The sequence below is a fragment of the Gallus gallus genome, chromosome 10 (assembly GCF_016699485.2).
Source record: "Gallus gallus isolate bGalGal1 chromosome 10, bGalGal1.mat.broiler.GRCg7b, whole genome shotgun sequence".
Classification (NCBI taxonomy): domain Eukaryota; kingdom Metazoa; phylum Chordata; class Aves; order Galliformes; family Phasianidae; genus Gallus; species Gallus gallus.
In genome coordinates this window covers 16,905,187-16,926,105 of record NC_052541.1, presented here as the reverse complement: position 1 = coordinate 16,926,105, position 20,919 = coordinate 16,905,187, and the positions used below count along the sequence as shown (strand labels likewise).

Sequence of the window (20,919 nt, the reverse complement as noted above, 5' to 3'; positions counted from 1 at the left end):
ATGCAATAACACTTTTCTTTTTCCAAACATTTTCCATTGACCTTTCAGATAGTATTGTCATAGCTGACATCAGCAAAGAGGAAAAAAAAAAAATCTCTCCTACCCACCACTGATATTCCACAACTATTGTGTGGTGCATGCTAAGAATGCACAGATCTTCAGCAAAGTGCAAAATTTATCAGAGGATGCATGTTTGGATGACCTTAAAAACATCTTCATGTAGATTTAAAGCCAACATGACAACAGGCTATATAAGTATGTTAAGTCTTCCCACATAAATTATGAGGAAATGTTATCATTTGTATGAGGTATTGGGATGGACAGCAAGTAAGACCATCTGAAAATAGGATAATTAATGCAAGAGAAACTTGAAATTTTGCAGCATCAGCCAGAGCTATGACAGCAGACTTTCAGCAGTCCTAAAAAAACAGAAACAATGTACCCAGCTTTATGGATGACTTCAAAGCCAGAAAACTGAAGCATGATGATTAATTTTTAATTTATCTGTATGTGAAACCAGGCTTTATTTAGCCTATTTTGTGGGTACAATCAAAATTCTAGTCATCATTACATTGCATAAATTTGGATAATAAAAACAACGCTGCCTTTTTTAAGGTGTCTCAAAACTCAGGAGAACATAATATATTCAGAATATTTATAAAAGTAAAGTTAAAAGTTTGCTACAGCCTTGCGTGTATAAGCTCATTTCCACTAAAAAAAAGGAAAAGGAATTGCAACTGCTTTCCACCAATAACACTTGGCCTGTTAGTTAAATTCTTTACTGATGAACGGATTTCTCTTCTTACGAAGAATTAGAAGTGAAAGTACTGAGCTATCAGTAAGAGTGCCACCTGAGGCAGTCCTTGTGAGTGAAACTCAGCTGCGGATGGAGAACTGGACGATACACGTAGACCAAACCACTATATTAGTTGCAATAATTCTACTGATCTGCAGATAAGCAGCTCTTGCAAATGACCCATGTCCTTCTGGAAGAGTGCAGCATTTATTTTCTTCAAGTGTACTTCTAATCACAACTTGGATGTAACATCCTGCATACCCTCTCTAGCCTTAACTTACACCCAATTCAAGAAATGCTAAGATCAATTCTGTAAGCAAACAATTACCATGTTAAGAAACCTACATGGGATTGGAGAGTACTAGCATAACTCTTTATAATTAGAGTTTTCATAGGAGAAGAAGCATCACTATAAGAAACAGGCACCTCCATCAGTTGCCTTTAGGAGACAGTACAGACGCTGCAGGTCTGTGGCACCAATACAGTAAAGCTCCCTTAGTTCAGCTGAGAGAGGAAGTTAAGCCACTATGAATTCTGCATCAATGATCAGCATTAAAACAATTCAAGGAAAAAACAGGATTTGTAATGCACATCTACACAAGAAGTGGGAAAGGAAAGCTCATCTTTCCCAGATGACAAGTGAAGCAACTCCAGACAGGCAGTGCTTTTTCTTCCCCTTTTGAAAGCATAGCTCTCAGCTTTGAGTTCTTTACATGAAAAACCTACAAGACCAGAAAACAGATACATAAATGTCTGACAGCTTTCCGACTTTTCCAAAGATGACGTTCTGCAGCTCTGCACTTGCAGACTGCTCTTCACAGCTGCACTCCATGAACCAAGCAGATCACACAGGGATACACAGACCCCACGTGCAGCCCACAGACACAAAAGCTCAGTTCTTCTCTCACAGGCACACCCTCCTGCTCACCCCCTATCAACCAAACCCTCTGCTCTCAGCAGACGACAGGGCACCGCCACAAGAACGGGCACCGCCACAAGAACGGGCACCGCCACAAGAACGGGCACCGCCACAAGAACGGGCACCGCCACAAGAACGGGCACCCCCCAGCCGCTGAGGAAAGGAGGGGCACGGTGAGGAGCCGCTGGTGGGGCTCCTAGGAGGGCTGAACCCCTTCTGCTTCACACATCATGAGAAGACAGAAACGAGCCTCACCTATGAGGTGAAGCTGCTCCGAGCCGCCTTGCTCGCGGCAAGGGCTGCCCGGGGAAGCGGCCCGCCACCGGAGCGCGTGAGGGGAGCGTCGCGAAGGCCTGTGGGGACTAAGGGACGGCGCGGTGAGGGGCAGACAGAAAGGGGCCTCTGAGCAGGAAAGCCTCGCAATCCCACCGCGGAAAAGGCACCGTACGCTCTGGAAGGCAGGCAGCGGAGGTACTCCCCTCCCACACCCCGACACGCTCCGCCACACAACGAGAACACTTACCGGACCACTACAGCACCTCACTCCGCGCGGCGCCACCTCCAGCGCCGAACACAGTAGGCGGAGCGGACAGATCTCGCGAGACGCCACGCGGTCGCAGCCCCGCCTTCCCGCCCAAACACAACACTGCCCCCGCGCGCAAGCCTACCAGCCAATCGTTAACCTCTTCGCTGCCGAGCTCCCAAGCACGAGCCGTACCCTCCCACGGCCCTGTGCTCCTTCAGCAGCCAATCAGAAGCCGTTTCACCTCAGAGCTTTGCCCGCCTTTTGTCAAGGAGCCTGTGAGGGCCGAGCCCGGGAAGATTGGTTGCGTTCTAGCGCTGCTGCTCGGGCACTGAGAGAGCTCAGTTTATTGTACTGGGCATTTACACAGCATCTTGTGTATGACCATGAATCAGGAGATACCCTTCAGTTAACTGCTCCCAGTAGGCTAAGGACTAACTCTTAGGCTGCTGGCAGAATGAGCCCAGGTTTGCTGCTGCTGCCTGTCTGAGCTGTTGCTCACAACGCGGTTATCGCTGCTCAACAGCTTTGGAAGGAGAAAATCATTTGCAGGTAAAAATTGTGGTAACCAAAGAACATTTTCCCCTCTGAATTTTGTTGCAGAAAATGGTACTTCTGTGTTGACAGCAGACTGGAGCTCTTCGGGCACCTGCCCACATCCCCAACCTACCATCATGGCCATCTTTTCCTATGATAGTTGGTCCAAGAGAAACAGAGAGGAGTCAAAAAGCACTTCTTTACACATGCAGGTGATGGAGTACTGGCACAGTTTGCCCAGAGTGGTTGTGGAGGTTAATGACAGCAGATTCCCTCACATTCAGTATATTTAACATTACTGGGTATTAAAGATTCTTTGCTGCAGATCAGTCCCATGAGCTACCTAAAAAAATGGATCTCAGGTGGAGAAATCTTCTAATTACAACAGACTAATTAAAATAAGCTTGCCATAAGGTGCATGTCACAGGTCTGCAGGGGTGCCAGGAAGCTGAGTGCATTGCAGAAAGCATTCCTTCTCTCATGTGTACCCACAGGAATCTTATGCGAAGCAAAGCAGTGTGCTGAAGGAGCTTTTCTCCCTGCATTCTCATTTGTCTCTTCAGTTCTAAATATCCTTACTTGTTCATTCTTCATTTTTGTGCCCTTGCAAAGGCAATAACCAATTTTGACAAGTATACTTTCTCAGTCTTACTTGTCACTTGCATTCTCTCTGGAGTTGCTGTCAGGTGTTTTTTTTCAGGTAAATATGTTGAAAAAAATTGTCCTACAAAATTGAACATTCTCCATTTTTATCATATTATACTGCATACATTTTTTTTTTCACTGTGTTCAATAGCACTTGGTTGTTTTTCTCAGCTGGATGTTAAACTCCAGGGAGTGACCTGTGTTTATACCACCAGCACTGTAGGACTGTAAAGACAGCGATTACATCACACTTGTTAATGCCACTTCAGTCCCACATTGTAAGTGTCTGAGAAGGTAAAAGTTGAGCATAACTCAGACCAAAGGATAAGCTTACTGTGATCTCAGTTTGGTATACATTCCTCTGAGGAAATACAGTGGTGGGTCAGCAGAAACCTGACGTTCTTATCCAGGCTATTAAGTCAATGATCAGAACAGAAACTTGTTTCTTCTTTATTTCAGTAAAATGCAAGTGAGAAAGGTAACTCTTCTGTTGGAGACCTTCTCTCACCAGAGCCAGGACACTTAATGTGTTTCTTTACACATATGTTGTAGTGTTAGAATAGTTGTTTGTTTAATGTTTTGTTTTGTTTTCTTGTTTTTGGTGTTTTTTTTTTTAAGTCAATGGTAGGGAGCAGATAAGATTACCACATTCTGATTTTTTTACATCAATTTTTTAGTCTGATCCTTTTTTTCCACTCACACAAAGAAAGAACTACAGAGATCAGAGCAATGCTAAAATGTTTCTGGTTCTGCTCTGTCATAAAAACAAATTCAGCTCTCATAGTGTGTTTTCAGAGATTATAAAACAGTTTCCACAGGGATTCAAAGTAAACAACAGAATGAGTTTAGGATGACTGAAACTATTAAAGCTGTTGATAATATTTACACAGGATTGTGTTTTTCAATATTCCAACCGAGACTTTTAAAGCAGAGGATTTGAAAGAGTTTTTGTTTGTTTGTTTGTTTGTTTTTTAATATCTTTTAATACTTGCAAGAGGAGAATCAATATTTACATGGGTAGATAGTGATAGGACAAGGGGGAATGGTTTTCAACCAAAAGAGGGAAGATTTAACTTAGATGCCAGGGGAGGAAATTTTCTGCTTAGAACGTGGTGAGGTGCTGGCACAGACTGCCCAGAGAAGCTGTGGATACTTCAGATTTGGAGTCTGATTTATTGGTTGGCAACCCTTCCCATGGCAGGGAGGTTGGAACGTGATGATCTCTGAGATCTTTTCCAACCCAAGCCATTCTATGATTCTATGATCTCTTTTGTTTTCTGAGCGAGAGGGTTCCTATTACCAGTACATTAAAATGTCTTCTCCCATTTGACAATAAAAAGGAAAGTGTATGATTCTTACCAGACTGCTCAGTTGGCAAAAGAGTCTTTGTATAAAGAGGTAAACTATTCTTTGCCAAGAGAAACAAACGTCCTCACCCATCTCAACTATATTACATTTTCCTCCTCACTTCCTCACTCTGCTGTGAGTGTTCACATGTCACTATCTCTTTGTCCTTCCTCCTGAAGCAGTCACTTTGGATTATCTGTTGTTTTGCATAGCCTGCAATTGTTATATTCATTCATTCTCAATCTGATTCTTTTTTCCTGTGATCACGGTTTCCCAAGGTTGTGTCATCACATTCTGTGCAGTGGTTATTAAAAGCATTGCTGTCTCAGATCTGCAAGCTGATCTCTGAAGTTCTGATCCTGAACAGCACAGGTGTAAAGTCTTTTCTGTGTAGTCACAAGGCTAAAAATGATGAGCAGAACAGGGAGTGCTGGAATCTGATCTTCCACTAAGGAGGATGCTTGCCTCATTGTTGCCAAGTCATTCCCATCCAACCAGCAAAACTAGTGGGAAACCCTTTGCTAAGTACATGGTTATTCTTTCTTAACCATGGTGTAATTATTAATTTTGTGCTTATGGGAGCAGGTAACAAAGGGTCTTGAAATTCAAATCTTGCTCGGGATGACTGATCTCAATAGTGTCTACATAGAGAAAATACTAAAGCTTGTGTTGAAATACAACAATCTTTGTAGATCTGTGTAAACAGTTTGCAGTTGCCAATGTCATCAGTTGCTTTACTGGAACAAATACAGTAACTGGAGCAAATGAGCACAGCTCCACTCGTGGTCCCCTTTGTGCCAAACCTGTACAAGTGTATGTAATGTGCATAAAAATGGATGACCTTAATATCAGATGTTTTATACAATGTCAGCACTTGAGACGAACAACTCTGGAAAGATGCGATGGGATATATTTTTATGCAGAAAATTTTATGCAGGAAAGTTTTATGCAGAAAAGTCTTATGCAACCATTTTCCTTTATTTTGCCGTAAGACAGGCAGTACGTGAGGAAATTGTTTTTTAATTGAGTTTTTTGTAATAAGATTTCTAGCTCTATTTTGCAGAATTACAAGGTCTAAAATTTCTTAATAAGCCTTTGAACTTGAGTTCTGAACGTTCTGAGGTTCAGCCTTCCTAATGATGATTCCACCTAATGTTGTGACGTATATTGAATTGTTTACATTAAATTAGACTTTGCATATTTGGAAAAAAAAAAAAGATCAAAATATTCACTAAGCAATCTAACAAAGGTCAGTTTTATCAGCAGGAAACTTTACTGCGACTGATTCGCAACAAGAAAAGAGTCAGGTTGTACAATTAGCTGTATGTACAACTGTAATGTTGTACATATTTTCCTAGCTCAGGATATTTGAAATTGTCTAGTAAAATGGCAGGCATTGCAGGTGGCTTTTTCCCTCATTTGTGAAAACCACTGACATATTTTTCTTCTAACAGGAGCTTGACAGCCTCATGTCATCACCAGATACACAAACTGAGCCATTCACAAACTTACTTTCCTACTTTACTGGAGAGACGATATGTGCTCTTTCCTAATTTCAAGTTTATTTTTATGTAGTGTCAAAATTGTTTGATTCGAGTGGAGAACAATTACTGTAACTCATTACAGTACAGCTACCATTAGCTTAAACTCTGCCTTCTGCAACAGTACCAAAATCTGGAAGGCAGAGGGAGCTCCTGCATGCCGAGTGCCAGCATGGCAGTGTTTGCTGCGTACCTTTAGCTGAAGTCTGGTTGTTGTATTTTTTTCTTCGCTGTTCATTCGTTCTTGTATTTGTTAAAGTTTATCTGCTCCTTTCTCACTTTGATTTGTCTCAGTGTGGCAGTAATGCTAACAAAAACAACCTAAGTGCCCAAATTTGAAAGAAATCTGAAAGATACTCACGTGTACTCCCTGCTATGGTTCAAATCAGCTTTCCTGATAATTGAATATTAAAACTGCCTAATTCCAATTTGGGCTACACTCATTAGTTGAGGAAAAAATCTTGATAACTACATTGGCTGTGTTGTGGAAAAGATTCCCTAAGAGGTAGTGGAAAGGACTCACAGCTTGAAACAACCCTAACACAGAATACATGAGCAGTAAGTTTTGGCTCTGATAGTGCAGTCTCTGCTCATTTCTGAATTCCCACTGATACAACTCATCTCAACTGGAAAAAGAAAAATGCTGCACTGACAGCCCTAGGAACTAAATACCTCTGTTAATGCACTAAGCAGATAAAATAATAGGCAGAATGAACGTTTCCTGCCTCTGCTCCACCAGGAAATCTCAATATGGGATCACCACAAAGGTAACAAGTGAGCCAGCCCTCCATTGCTAGACCTTCTTTAATGACTACTAAAGGTGCAAGTAAATAATACAGCAATATTTTATGCTATATTTGTTGACAAGACAACCAAGACATTGAAATTAATTTCAGCTAAGCAAGTATTGTTTTTCACTGATATCACTGTATATCACAAGTATGTTAATGAATAAAATTTTCTTTAAATTTTGGATTTCACTTTATGAAACTTCTTAAACTTGACAGATTTAGTTCAGTTAAACCCACTCACACTCAGAATATTGTCTACAGAGGCCTGCTTGACATTAAACCAGAAAAGTAGCAACAAATTTAGGCAACCTGTGGTTGTTCATTAGTTTCAGGCTGCAAATGGTGTCAAATATTCTTTGGTCTATTTTTATATAACCTCAATAATAATTGTTTTGTTTTGTTTTGTTTTGTTTTGTTGTGTTTTGTTTTGTTTTTTTACTGCTGCCCTCTGCTGTCGTTGAGGTGGTATGGTGGTTATTTCTGTGTTCTTCCAGGCCTGAGATCTGCTCTCCCTCCGCTTTCATCGCACTTCCCCTGAGTACAGCCCACACATCTGCTGAGTTTGCACTTGGTTTCTGGAGTATTTTTAATGATACATAGGATCTAATCCTAGCAAATGCTGTTGTTCATTCACCTGAAATAAGTGGCTTTAAGGTTATTCTGAAGCTGTCCTACTTCCAGTTGTCAGACTCACTCCAATTCTACAATCTGATATAGCTATTGCTACCTAACATTGTTTTCTTTCTCTTAGCTCTTTACTTTTTCTAGGGGGGAAGTCTCATGCTTTTCAGTGTGTCATAACAAAGATATACTTTGAAGAGAGACTCCATATGTTCAGTAAAGATCCATTGTTCCTAAGAACTTACTTCAATTTGGCTAAAATATCGAATCCTTATGTTCTTGTTTGCAGTTCAGTAATTTTAGTACACCCAAGATTCAAATGTAAGTGTGCTGCATTTGTTGGTTGGGTTTTTTTATTACATATAATACACATACTTGAAATAACGTTTTCGTGTGTTTATGAGATGTTTGTATTCCTTATGGAAAAGTTCCAAGTGAGGTGCCAAATATCTTGACTGTGTAAGAGTGATCGTTTTTGTAATTTTATTCTGCCATTTGTATCAGAAGAGTGTTAACTCTGTGACCTGTTACATTATGATAGAAATGAGGCAGGTGGTGAGCTATTTTTCATTCCAAGTGAGTATAAATAGTGAAGGGGGGAAGCGTGGTGTATACACTGCTCTTTGATTTATGCAGGCATACTGTGGAACCTGTTATATTGAAGTCAGATATAGAAATCTGTTCCTGAGCCCAGTGGGAGATTTGCTTGCAGAGAGCTTACAGACTTTCTCCCTTCTGTGTGAGCTATCCCTTTGGTTACAGCTGAGGTCTGACCTATCCTTTTACTGAACACACTAGGAGTAGCTAAACGTATGTCTGGGTGTCCCACATGTTGGGGAGGCACTCAATAGACTGGATTCTGTTAAATGCAGATTTTTTAGTGTTCAAAAGCAAACCAGAAAAGTCAAAGAGAATGCATATTTGTTATTGTTTTGGCCTTTGCATCTTCTCAGAAAAATTCAATGTGAATCCCTGTGCACTTTGTTAGTGAAAAGTCCAGCAGTTAAAAAATGAGCTGAAGCAGGTAGCAGAAAATCGAGGTAATGTGTAAGTGGGCTCGGGGAGGCACTAAGATAGTGCTTAATAACAGTTCTGTAGTGACTGGTGATTAAAAAACAGTTGTGTTCTTTTTATCTCCTTTTATTTTATTTTATTTTATTGGTAACATTTTCAATGTAACTTTGATAAAGTTACTTTGATAAATGTAACTTTGATAACTCTTGGCATAAGAGTGTTTTGGAGAATATGGCATTATCTGGCTCTGCTCCGAGGGAACTTCTGAACCGTGTCCATAACAGCTTAGAATGTTCCGTGTGACAAAAAGAGCTGGTTTGTCTCCACTCAGAATCAGATATGAAGACACAGAGTAACTTCAACTGACTGTGACTAAACCTTCACACTGAAACTATTTTTCGGTTTTACCAATGGCATAGGGAAGAGAGTCATGTGCCCTTAGCTCTCTTCTAGGAATTAATAGCCTATAATTCTGTGACAGTGAAGTAATTAGATCTATTAAACCCTTTTAATGACCTAGTGCTTTTAGAAGTCATACTCAATGAGTTCAAGTTTCTTAAATACACATTGGTATGCTTAGAACAGTTATCCTTTAGTGAGTAGTTGCACTTGTCTAACAATAATCCACAGATACATAGAGATACAAATTGCAGCCAGCCAAACCAATAGAGTTTACAAAAGAAGCACAGCATATATTTGTTTCTTTATAAAATGGAAGCCAGCTAGACAACTACATACAAAGCACTCACAGACTTTGGCTGCTGAAGAATACATGCCTGTCAATGTACCAATGCTACAGTCCTGCTGTGAAACTGAAAACGAATTTTCATAGATGGGCTTTTGGTTCTGTTGCATTTTACTCTGCCTTGAATTGGTGACTCATTGTCTCCTCAGTGAAACGCTGAGGATCTCTAAGAACAGTAGGAAAGAAAACTAATCAGAAATAGGCTTTGACCTCCCAGTTTGTTGCTTTACTGCAAAAATATAATAGTTCTAATTTAATCAAGGCTGCAGTCTATACTTCAACATCAAAAACAACCATTATGTCATTGGAGAAAAAGAAGAAACTAAATAAACATCTTAATTAATCAATACATTTATGAATGTAAATATTTCAGAGCATATGCAGGTTCTGTTTGTTTCTATCATCTTCACCAAATGCGTGCTGAAAATCTCTAAAAGATTTTTAGCCCCTGTATTAATCAAATAACCTTTCTTCTATCCAGTACCACAAACATGTTAAATAGCCTTTTAGACATACAGAAGACATATGCTTCTCAGAATCTGCATTGGTCATTTTCATATCATTGTTTAGACTGATCAGATATCACCAAACTTTGAAACTGCTATAACTTCAGTCATTACTTCAGCATTGTTGGGGGGAAAAAAAAGAAGTAATTCATTAACATTTAAATTTTGAACAACACTGAACATCCAGTATCGGCAGAGAAATTGTAGAGCAGAACTTTTTGTGTGTTTAATGTTGTTTAATATTCTTCAAAAGTGGGCATTGTGTGTCTGTATCCTATCCTTATGATATCCTTATGATGAATGCCACTCACGAACTTCCCTGATTTTGCTCTGGAATTAAAAATGACTGATATTTAGCAGCTTACAGGAAAATACAATCAAGGGTGGAAGAGCCAGAAAAATGAAGAAGAAAATAGTCTCAATGAATGAAATGCAGACTGGAAATTAGATAGAATGAAGCTAACGTTTTCCTCAGTGTTATAATTTTGACCTGAATGACTACTACTGCCATCGTTCTTGTAAAAGATCAGCCTGTTGGGGTGCTGCAATGACTAAGGCAGTAATTGTAGCTATTTCACTCACTGAAGATAGCAGCTCAGATAACACTGGTAATATTAATGGATCACAAATGTTAATGGAAGTGCAAAAAATTTGTGTAGCTTATGTGAAACCTGCTCTGATTTGGATATTGATGTTTTTTCCTATGTCTATTCTATCCATACTAATACAATTTTTTTTTTAATTTGAAATACTTTCCTTATTCTTGTTTGAGGTCACCAGCGCAGCAAAAAATAGTTCAGTCTGGATTTGGAAGACAAGTGGATAAATGCAGCACTGTTTGGCCTCTACCTTAAGTTTTTAAAAATCAGTCTGCATAGTTGTAATACACCCTTCAACAAGTATGGGAAGATAGGAAATTGATAGGCTGCTGTGATATTATGAAGTGAAGAGGGACACTTCCATGAAAGATTTATGTAGTTAAGTATGCCAAACAGCATATATCACATTTGTATGGGTTGATGACAGGATAAGTTTTGTTTTCCCGAAGAGGGGTTCAGCTCCCAAAGATTTGGCCATCCCAGTTGCAGAGAAAGCTCTGTCAGTGATGCAAATATTTCTTTCTTCCACCTGCAGGTGTTCCCTCCCTGACCTTTTTATCACACACATGTGATTTTTCAAAGCAATACGTGGTGCATGGCGAATCCTTTGTGTTTGAAAAATCTCCAAACATTTTCCTTCTGCTCCTTAGGAGAAGGACTGTACTGAAAGGACATGAAATAACTGCTGAAAATATTTTTCCTTGCAGAAAGACAAAGTCAAGTATCAATGCACAACAGCAAATGGAAATATAAGAGAAAAGAGAATAGAGCTAACTTTAGTACGTAAAAGCAACACAGCATAAGTGCTTAGACAAGACTCTGAGTGTTCTGACCTCAGTTGCTGCTCTAAAGTGTTTGAATTTGTTCTACACCTGATGTCAGAGCTCAAAAAACACAAAAGGTACTGGACATAGAGGACCCTGTTGCAGACAGGGTGACAGAGAAGTAAAGGCAGGCCCATATTCTTTAATTTTCCTGCGCACATTGGTGATCCAGTTCAAGCAGATCCATTACACGCAGTGTCTGGGGAGAAGAGAATACTTCTACAGAATGATTTCTGCTCAGTATTTCATTGGATTATGAAAGTGCTGCTAGTAGTTTCATGCATATTTTAAAAGGCTATTTCAAATGACCAGAGACAGGAAGGCCATGTAAGTTTTGTGGATGGCAAATTTATAAAAGGAAAACAAATAGAAGGAAAATAAAACCCCTTACCAGCAGTATTTGACTTTCCCAACCCATCATGTGATAGGCAATAGCAGGCTTGCATGATTTGCTGTTTGTTTTGTTGCTTTTACAACTGGGGTTGCCCCCTTCATCATCAGTTAGCAGCTTCCTCCTTTGGTTTCTGTTCCATTTGAGCAAAGCTGCAGCAATGACGCAATCAGCCATTGGCTCTGTCTGCACTGTAGTCAGAAGAGGGCTCGTATTGACTGCTCCGTATAGCCCTAACTGTTGGCATGAACACAACTCCTATGTTCAGGACCTGGGTACAAGTCCTCCTCTGTGTCTAGCCCTCCCTGGAAGAGCAGCAGCAATCCTTATATAGCCTCTGTGCTCATCAGAGTTTGGGCTTCAGGCTAATACATCAATACGGACAAAGCCTGGATTAGAATGGTAACACTGCCGGGACTCTACAGCTGCACTGAATCTCCAGTGAAAGGACAGTGATAAACATTTCAAAATGACACATAATTTGAAGTCAAATTCACCAGTGCCACTGATAAGGTCAGCAATACTTAATGACTGCAATGCCATATAAATGCTAGCTACAGATTTACAGGCAGCTCTTTTCCCAGCTAACTGCAACTGATCATTTGAGTTATCCACTTGAGAATTTTAAGTGCTTTAATTTCCTAGAGCTATTTACAAATCTTAAAGAACACAGAGAGTACTTCCTTAAAAGGATAAGAAAAGCTACTGCTCTTACTGCAGCCAGAAAAGATTCTTCAGTCAGACTGTCCTTTTATTGTTAGGTCGATTGAAGAAAGAGTGTAAAAAAATTAAAAAATAGATGGGACTCTGCTCTAGAGCACAGAAGTCCTGTGAGCAACCATTCCCAGAGGTGGCAACTTTCTTAAAGACTTTTATTGTCTTTTCCAAAAGACAGTTACAGATGACATTAAAAGGAGGGTCCTGATTTTCACAATTAACATTGCTGATGAGAAAGGATCACACAGGTAAACCAGCTCCCAGAACTTCCAGGGCTTATGCAGTTTTAATTCTCTTGAAGTAAGAGAAAATTAACAGTGCACATCTAGGTAGAACATGCTGGCAATTTCACCCACCTTAAATTTCAATTCATTTCAAAGGATGTTCTAGCACTTATACATGTGTGACTGTTTGGCCTGCATGTGTGAAGGGCATAGATGCCAATTTTGAGGTCACTTTTCAAGGTTCTCATGTTATCACTTTGACTATTTGTAGTACACATTCTAATACATCAAGGACATACAGATCACAAGTGGTTATCTTCCCTAACCCTTTCAAATGTACATTTTCTCTCAATTCCAAGTTTTACATGCTGTTTTGGGTAACTGATCTGGATGGATTTAGACTGTTGAAAGAGTGGTATTACAGAGATTTTGACTTTTTTTCAGTATTGATTTTTTGGATGCACAACAGATTTGTATAAAGATGACAATCTTGTAGTTATTTTCTAATATTCTGGTCTGAAATATAATGATAACCTGAGCTGGGCTGGCCTTGCCAGGGTGGGCAGTGTCAGTCTTTCGTAATAACACTTCTCCTCAGCGCTGAAAAGCATTCAAGACATTTGCCTTTTGTTTATAGCTCTTTCCATAAATGATATTCATCTGAAGTAGCCTGTGAGACAAAGAGTACTTCAGTGTAAACCTTCAAAGGGAGATACCAGAAACAGAGCGGCACACAGGCAGCCTTGTTTGGAATTGTTTCCCTCTTTGCTTTTCAATGCTTGAGCCCCTTCCAGACTGTGTTCTTTAAAGAGCATTTGAAAACAGACTCTGCATAACATAGCAGGCAGCAGGCAGAGAGACATTTATTTAACTCTGCCATCTTCCTCAGGCTGCAATTGTCAGTTCAGTGATGATAATAGTACTGATATTCAACAGTTCAGTTATTTTGGAATCAGTTCTATTTGCTGCAAACTTTCTGATTTTATAGTTTATGTTTATATATGTCATCCCTAATGCTATGTAAAGCACATTAGTACTTACCCTATAACTTATTATATAAAATGTAATAGTACAATTTTATGGCACCTTTAACATGACAATCCCAAAAGAGTTCATAAGCACTACTGTGCTTCATTATCCTGTTGGCTTTTTTTTTTTAAACTCATTTGAGAGATGACTCAACTTGGATTCAAAATGCTCATGTCATTTTGCTCAACTGTTTATAATAAATAAGTGAGAATTTGGGAATAGACCCCCCAATTCTTGCTCGCAGCCTACTTTTCACACTTCTGTCCAGAAACATTGCTGTATAATACCAGTCTGAGCAATGACCAGAAGTCTAACATGGATCATGTTCAATGCTATTGGTTTTCAACATATAATCTCTACCATCAAAATTCAAGCATTAAAAATATAAACTCTCTTTCATGAGAGAACCATCTTTGATGAAAAACTTGTTTGTCACTCAATAAAATATGTATATATTGAGATCAACAAGACTATAATATTTTTATTGGAAGTGCTTATATCATCTTCAAATCAAAGAAGCTCAAAACAACATTAGAGCTATTTCACTTTCAGTGTATAAATATTCCATGTTAATTTCCTAAATTATTACTTAGTCTTCAATTTCTGTATTTGTATTAGCAGTTCTATTATATGATCATCTTATTAAAAACAAAACAACATTTGCACTGCTGAATAGCAGTGTCCATCACTAAGATTTTATTTCAGAGATGTTCAATGTCCAAATCAGTCAAACTGAATTTAATTTAGACAACTAACTCCCTCAGGCCTGGTTTGAAAATAGGTCTGCCTAAAATAGCATGTGCTTGAGTACAACAAATTAGGAAGGGACTTTTTATATATGTATTTGTATGTACAAACTAATATCACAGAGTGCATTGGAACACAGCTATGCTTCTCTTCACTGAGCTGAGTTGCCATTCACAGAATTAAGATAATGGTAAGGAGTTCCTGGAGCAATACTTCTTCCACTTGCATCACATGAGTAAAATGAGAGAAAGAGCTCCTTAAATTAACCAGGTAGTGAACAAGTGATCATAGGAAAGATTAAAATAGCTGCCACTGAGGTACCAGTTATAGACTGGCCCAAATGCCAAGGGTTTAGAAAGTGAGCTAATGCTCTAAACAAGAATATATATATTAGGTAACTCTCATGAGTCAAGAAGAAAATTTAATGCTTCTTAGTAATAGGAACACAGAAGGCAGAAACACTTTATTTACTTCTGAACGGGACCAAGTTGAATGTTTCTTTGCTCTATTTTCAGTTAGGAAAATGTGAAGTCAGAGGTACACACATTAATAATTCAGTGTTGTTTGTAAATCAGCAAATGAAATGCAGAAGTTATATATACATCCTTCAAGGTGTACAAGATCACTCACTATCAATCTCCTACCTTAAATCTGCATTACCATCTTGGATAATGAAAATGTTCAAAATTCAGAAATTCTTAAATAAGTAATTCTAAAGTTGTTCCTAGTGTTATCTATCTATAGATTTATTGTTATAAGCTAAACCTGTAGACTTCCCTTTTTCTTAATGAAATAAGTAATTTAAACTATTTATACTGAAGGATAATAGACTGCTTTATCCTTCACTATTGTAGAGAGCTACAGTATGTCTCAGTCAGACCCCTAGTAAAGCTGGCTTAAAGCAGCATTTGAATTGACAGTTCAGGTATGAATTTAAAATTCAGTTCCAGTTCAGATCCAAATCAAAGAATTCAAAATAAAATTTAAAAACAAATGATTAGGAATGGAATTTTTTTTTTTTTTACCAAAATTTGTTGAAAAGCTGCATTTAAAAAAATCTCAGCATTATAATTAAATCCTGTGATATCTTAGATAATAATTAATGGAATCAGTTTTATATAATTCAATAGACTGCATTTAGTTTTTGTTTGAATGCCTGGAAAATACTTTCAGAATTTTTTCATGGAAGATGAAGGTATATAATAAGGAGAATAAGTCTTCAAAACTGAGAATCATTCCTGATTGTTTCTTACAGCCTCAAAACAAAAAAGACAGAGATCATTACAACAGCTTGACCACCTTTGCACATCAGCACAGTAGACCAGTATCAGTGAGTATCTATGTATTTTTTTTCTATAGCCTTTCCATAAAAATACTGTAATTTTCCACCCAGTTAGCCATGAATAGTGATACAGACAGAAAAGATAAAGAGGAACATATGCAATAATTTGGTCTTCCTTTGACCAAATTAGGTGAATTGCATAATTGATACTGAAATCAAGTACAATTATGATTCTGTGATTATTATTCTTTCCTACGTGATATGTAAACACTATATTTGTGTTGCTTCGTTACTGGTTCGCTCATGTTTTGGTGCTATGAGCAATCTCATGCTGATGCAAGTTGAAGGCAATGGGTTACCTCAGATACACTGAGCTATTGCCATGAACAAGAGAAGGGTCTTGAATACATTGTGCAGATTTTTGATGTGCTAGAAGGGGCATTTCCATCGTGGAAAATTTTCATAAAATTATATTTGCTTTGTTAGCCATAAGTTCTTTCTTTTACCATTATTAACAGAGATCTTTGTTACATTTTACGTGCTGGAGGTTGCAAATATTAACAAAATGAACAGAAAAACTTTACAGACAAAAACTCTGGCAAACATGTTTGGATTACATCTAAGGATAATGATTACGGTACTAAACTAAAGCTCAAGGAAGGCAATGGCAGGACCTGCACTGTTTTCAGAAGGATTTGGATAAGGCTGTTTTGTGCAACTGCCTGAGCCCTCCTACACTCTTAGGAATTTGGCAGGTGTTTCATGGGCACCAATAATCGGAGATTCCTCTCCTCTGCTTTTGCTGGCAGGAAGTGTTTTATTTATGATGTCATAGAATATTTGCTCTGCTTCAAGGCACAGAAAGAGAATTTTTGCTGCTTGCTTTCAAAAAATAATAAGTCTTTCTCTTTTGAAAAAAATCCTAAAAGGGGGCCACCAGTTTGCACTGCTAAGGGTTCTATTATCTCTTGAATTAAATTAATATTCAGCTTTCTCTTTAATGATGTAGAATCAAGGCCCAACTATTAGGCAGACTTTGAAAATCATATCATATTGCCTGTTCTTTTTTTTTTTTTCTTGGCTTGTCTGGTTTTGTTTTTTCCTCACTAAAGCTGGAAAGTATTTGTGTCAGGATGAGAGGTCAGTAAACCATCATTATATTGAATGGCCTGCCAGCAACTGGTGAAGTAATTCTACTTTAATTTAGCAACTCAGTGGGGTGATTTGAATAAAGAGCATGTTCTTTTTAAGTTTCCAGAAAAAAAGGAAAACTAATGCATTTGTTACAGAACACTGTGTTTAACTTTAGTTATGACAGAGTTAGAATCACACAGGAATGCTAGCAAAACAAGTTTTACTTGTTTTTCTTTTTCCTCCTGGTAAAAATGTACAGTAAAAATGTATTCCCATGCCTCAAATGAGGTTTAATCTATTTTCAACTAGAAGTCATCAAAACCATATTTGGTGTCACAGAAAATAAACAGCACTTCTCCAAATAAGACTTCAAAACACCAGTTTAACCCATTTTTATGCTGTTCACTCTTATCTGAACCATGGAGCAAGGTAAGATGTAGAGTTGGTTATCAAAGTAAAAGTAGAATCAGACTGTCACATATCCCCTTAAGGAATTACTATAATAATCTGTATTTTATTTATGTTTTTAATTTTTCTTCTTTAAAAGGAAGAAAGAAATTAGCCTGTTAGCCACCCTACCACACATACTTTGATAAATTGAGCATCTGAAGTAACAATCACTTGTTACAAACATTTCCTTGAAAAAAAGAAAAAATGGAAGTAGCTTTTTTGATTTTATGAAAGTACAGCTATTGACTTTATTTCAAGAATGTCTATAGCAGCCTAACAGAGATCATGGCTTGCTTCAGTAAAAATAATAATAATAATAGAACACAGATTACCATATTTTTTTTCACACATTGCTCAGCAGCTGATCTTTTCTTTCTGCAGGAAAATTCTGCTATTCTACACAGTAGTGTGCTGTGATTGGTCTAATTGGAACAAATTTGTTGAGTTTGAGAATTTTTTAGAGAAAGATTTTTTAGCAAGGATTGTTCAAATTATTCCTTTGAAGTAACTGATCTGGTGTTTCTCATAGCAACATCTAACAATAAGACGAAACTATTAGAACTGATTGCAAGCCACAAATGTTGCCTGATTCAGAATTCAAAAAATGAAACCAATAGTCACTCAGCATAGGCTTTTTTTGTAGTCTATTTTAAATGTTCGTTCTGCATTATAACAGCAGCTGCAGGGGTGGTTTCTAGCATAGCTGTATGGAATTTCTTTGAATAAAAGTTTCTCCAGATGTAGCTTTGAGCGTGCCAGATGGGCTGGCTCTTCAGTATAAAAAGCAAATTGGAAGCTGAGTATATGGTGCTTTAGCAGTAAGCAGATTTAATCAGCACTCACTGAAAAAGTTACAGCTTTTCAATTTGCTCACCTCATCCAGTATTCAGCCTATTTTGTCAAAGGAAGATTCACAGAGAGAGGAATATGTATATTCTTCAATGTTCTGAGGCATATTTTTATAGTGCCAACTTCCAGGACCTCCTTTTCCTCCTCCTACTTCTCTCATCCATTTTCTTTATCCAAAACTGCAGGATTCTTAGATGTATGTTATACCATGAACAGTCAGTCAGATGTTGAAAAAAACAAGTTTTTCAGATGTAGTGGCAATCACCACTTTTTAATGTCTCAGTTATTGGCACACAAAGGTCGTTGAGGTACATGTCAAGAATTTACTTCAAATATACTGAGTACTGAAATTAAATCCTGACATTTAGAACTGGTGAACTGAAGGCATTAAGATTTCCTCCTGCTGGAGGAACAAGGCCCACCTTTGTATGAACTATCACCTGTATTTGAAAGATAAATGTCTGAAAACTCATAAGTTAGTATCTTACTGATAACAGCGATATTAAGGGCTAGTACCTTATAGTATTGCATTTAAAACCAACCATATATCTAGTTATTAAAAATCAGTATCTTGTACTATTTTCTTAAAACGTGAATGAAGCAGGCATTGGATAAATAGCTCCATGTTATCCATAGGTACAGCACCAAGCACATGCTGCATGCAACAGGAAAGTATCACTTACGTGAGAATAAATAATCTTCAAGAACAAGCCATTTGTGAACAGGGGGAAAAAAAGAAAAAAACTTACTTGAAAACATTTCTGTTTTACTTTCTAGCTTCATCAGTTGATCTGCAAAGGTTTGGTTTTCTTTTTGCAATATTTACTTCTTTTTTTTCCAGTATGGTGACCCCAGATTATTCAGTTTATCTAAGCACTTCTTGGCTTGCATAAAATCACCATGATGAATGAGGGAAAAGAATAACATGATGTCATAGGTTCAAAGCAAAGATAAAAACATGAAAATTGAAAACATTTTCAAGGTACTGTCTTAGGGGTTTGGTTGGTGCTCTAAGGATTTTAGAGTAAATTCTCGACTCTAAAAAGCCTAATGCAAATTTCTAAGGCTCTGCAACTCCATTTGCCTGGAACAAAACACCTTATAAAAGTTCTGCCAAGCTCTCATCAAAAACCCCTTTTGAGCGGAACCTGGTCTGCATTATTGACTGCTAAGTAACAACCGGTATTTGTACAGATATACATCATCGTATAATCAAAGGCATCTACAATAAATACTATTCCCAACCTTCAGGTAGCAAATACAGAGTTATCTTAAGCACACATCTCAATTCACATGCCCAGAAGCAATGCTTTTATGAAAGCTGGGAGGTTTAGTGAAATTAGCTGTATCCTTATTCAGTTTAATTGTCACATGGCTAACAGCATTACTCACAATAGCAGTATTTTTCAACATATCTGCATATTCAGGTGGAAAATAGGTGCATTTGAGATTTATTTTTATGTTTACTCCAATGAGGGTCCAAGAAATGTATACTGTTGAACAGTATGTTTCATTACCTTCATTTATAAATCTTATTTTGCATCCACAACAAGAAAGATTGGGAGCAATTCAAGAAACTGCTGACATATTCACAGTGAGTTTTTAATTAGATCTCTTCTTGGCTGAGCATCTTTTTGCATCTTGTTAGAATCTATGTTCCTTTGCGCTTCTCTGAGGTACATAGGAACAAGAGTCACACAAATGCCTGATGGAAAAGACAGATGAGTCAAACTGTTGGAAAGTTCCCAGGGCAGCAGTTCAGATAGCTAACTTTTCAGACTTCTTCCTCTGCTAAATGTCAAATGTGTCACTGGTCTAGCAGCCGTTGCCTGAGATTTGATTGTGTGCCAGAGTCACCGCCTCTATGATTAACCAAAGCAGCAAGTGAAAAATCAGAACAGAATATGTTCATCTTTAGTTTTGTTCCTAATTCACACAAAGAAAATCAGTAATTCTCTTGGTCAAGTCCTGTGCTTAAGTAATAATAGCAAAAAGTTACAGAGGTGGTCATACATCATCTAATTGTTTTGATGAGATGATGCAATGCCATTAAATATCTTGCAGATATACCCTCTCTGCAGCATCTGTAAACGTTACAAAATTAAAGTGGCAAATGGCGTGGACAAAGTAATAAACTATAATTTATACCTCCCCCTGTTTTTCAGGACCACGAAAACGTTGACAAAACAGAGTTCAAATCAGAAAGACCAACACACTGAAAACTCCAACCCTCTGTGAGTCTCCTTCCGACTATTGTCTGAAGGCACAACATTAAGCTCAGGAAACCAGGCCAACATAAAACAGGGTTTTTATTCTTAACAAACATAACGACATTTGTTCAATTTCTCTTACCCATCCTGAAGAACCAGTGTCCTTTCTTTGCATGAAATACTGAATAAAAATAAATTTCTGTGAGGAGAGATTGTTTAGATAAATAAGCACCAGAAAAATTTTCTGCAGATAAGTGTATATCAGTTATACACCGATTGTCTTCAGAGCATTAGCCAATGTTTTTTATCTCCTTTTGTAAAAAGAGGAAAATACACTGAAATTCAGTACAGAAGATGTAAAATCAGGTACTCATGGTTTTTTCTAGTCTATTCAAGGTGTCCCTCCCCCCCCCCCCTTTTTTAACTGTATAATGAACTACAAAACTAAATTTTAGCCTGCCAGAGGCGTTGTGGTTGA

General features: G+C 37.9%; 1 protein-coding gene and 1 long non-coding RNA gene across 8 annotated transcripts in view; one reads left to right on the top strand and one right to left on the bottom strand.

The window, feature by feature from the left end:
- Window positions 1–2,295, bottom strand: part of LRRC28 (leucine rich repeat containing 28) — a 49,018-nt gene extending 46,723 nt beyond the window's left edge. For all 7 annotated transcript variants that reach the window (XM_015292084.4, XM_015292085.4, XM_015292086.4 and 4 more), the window contains 1 exon segment: window positions 2,239–2,295. The gene's annotated coding sequence lies outside the window, so the exon portion shown is untranslated.
- Window positions 2,255–20,919, top strand: part of LOC121111595 — a 30,326-nt gene continuing 11,661 nt past the window's right edge. Inside the window, exons 1-2 of the long non-coding RNA XR_005862603.2 lie at window positions 2,255–2,790; window positions 15,772–15,846. This is a non-coding gene — a long non-coding RNA (uncharacterized LOC121111595). The remainder of the gene's footprint in view (window positions 2,791–15,771; window positions 15,847–20,919) is intronic.